Source organism: Diachasma alloeum, unplaced genomic scaffold, assembly GCF_001412515.2.
Source record: "Diachasma alloeum isolate Michigan unplaced genomic scaffold, Dall2.0 Dall_scaffold_01325, whole genome shotgun sequence".
Lineage (NCBI taxonomy): Eukaryota > Metazoa > Arthropoda > Insecta > Hymenoptera > Braconidae > Diachasma > Diachasma alloeum.
In genome coordinates, this window is record NW_021681429.1 from 43,200 (window position 1) to 45,443 (window position 2,244).

The window sequence follows — 2,244 nt, forward strand, 5'->3', positions numbered from 1 at the left end:
GGGGGGGGGGGCAAATCTGCGTAGACGATGAACTGCTGGTTGTCGACGTCTGCCATCTCTACCTGGACAAATTGGTGCTGTGTGTAGATAATTATCTTATAGAATTAATTAAAAAAATAGTGAACTAAATATAATTGTTTAGTTATGGAAATTTATTGAGTTCAAAATGACAAAAATAAGTCTGAGTGAAATTCGATTTTTCTTTTCATTTTAAGAGTATTTTTCCAAGTTTTATAATGAGAGGAAGCCATCCGAATTTGTTCATTTGGTCACGAAATATTGAATTTTGATTTCATTGTTGATTTTCCATTTTGATTAGTGGATATAATTTATGAGGTTTCAAATTTTACTTCAATGTTCACAGTTTCAATTTTAAATTGAGCCCAAAATCGAGAGCTTTGTTGATAATTCGTAATGATAATCGCAAAAGTAATAAAAATGTACTAAACTAAAGAAATTATTCAATTATTAAAATATGTTACAGTTGTGAATTATTAATTTAATCCAGTGAGTCTCCACTTCTTTGACGAGCCATATTCTTGGTGCTGGATGTCATGAAGCTGTTGTAATCGACGTCTGTGGTGATCCAGCTTTCATTGGGATCTAGATAATTCCCTGCATCAGACATTGCTCGATAGAACCCTGGAGATCTGCCAGAAATAAATTGTTCAACAATAATTGCACCAAATTACAGCGAAAAATTGTCGATGTTTTCCCTCTCGAAATAATTACCTAATCATTAATAACTGAATTTAAATACTTCAATAAACTTGGCTGACTCATTACTGACTGTCTCTCGAACACATCGTCACTATCATAATTGCCAGTAACACTGGGATAATTCAAAATGCGGAGCTAATCAATCATTTGAGAGTTTAAATTATGAAAATTACCTTTTAATTATTCTCTATACCTTGTGACGTATTTCTTACCTCTGCGGAAGATAATAGATACGCAGCCCTCAGCGACCCAAACGACAAACCAAAGGTTGGGCGCCAGAACGTATGAAACGTTCACCAAAATCGAAGACGACAAACAAACAACGATGAGAGAGCGATCGCCGACCGCTCAGATCAACCGCGGAGGCGGCTGGGTTCCACAAAATCCGCTCTCAATAAAATTACCCTGAAATGACTGGGTTCCTGATTACTAATGAATGATAAGAAGATTCAGACTTTCGGGGAGAAATATTATTTAATCAATTTCTAGAAACAAAATGTGAATCAGTTATCTCATTAATTAAACCCCGTTATTTTCGAATTATTTCTCTTTCCGTTATGCTCTAAATCACAATCAGAAAATCACAAATTTCATACACAGATCTAAGGACTCGATATAAAATCAATTCCCTCAACGTCATCCGTCAATTAATAAAATGCTAGTCAAAGATAATGTAAAGAAAGTCAATAAATGGGAAAATCTATCAAGAAGTCAAAGAAAATAAAGTAACTAACCGGGTTACTGTAAGGTCTAATGTCACGACAAAGGAATCGATAAGAAGAACAACGAAAACTGTTGCGAGATAAATAATTCAAAATTGTAGTCTGATTCTCAAACGACGCGATTCGGATTACCACGAGAAATACTAATAACAATTACCAGAGCCGGTGAATCTGCCTAACGCAAGGTCACGGCTACACGATACAAAAATACGGAAATCAAGCATCGACAAAGACGCTGTAATTCCAAATCACGTCGATAATTCCTACACTGTTCGGTAATGCCAAAATTCTAAATTAAATAAATAAAGTAATATACGAACAGCGATAATGCGAAAATTCCTTGAGGCTGAAACATCGCCCCGAGAATTCCACTTTGGATATCCGAATTTTCCCAAAGTGAATGCGAAACGAGAGTTGTTACTTACAACCAATATTTGAAACACTGAGTTTCAATCGGAAGATTCCGACATAAATATTTCCAGAAAACACGTAAATTGATAAAATAAAAGGTTCACTGAATTTTTCCCGAAACCGTTATAATGCTCCGCTGAGCGAGAAACCAGATCTCGTCAAAATCCGAAAGCCAAAAATCTAATGGCGTCATTCGCCATGGACGAAAACCGTTTGTCCAAAAGAAAGCTAATTTCACGAGATCCCGATCTCTATTACAATCAATAAATTAACGATTAATTAGATCCACCGCTCACCAGAACTGAAGAAATCTCAGCAACAAATTCTCCGGAAAAGTTGGGACTCTCAATAAATCGTCAAAGCAAGATGTCGGAGACAACGAGAATTCGGG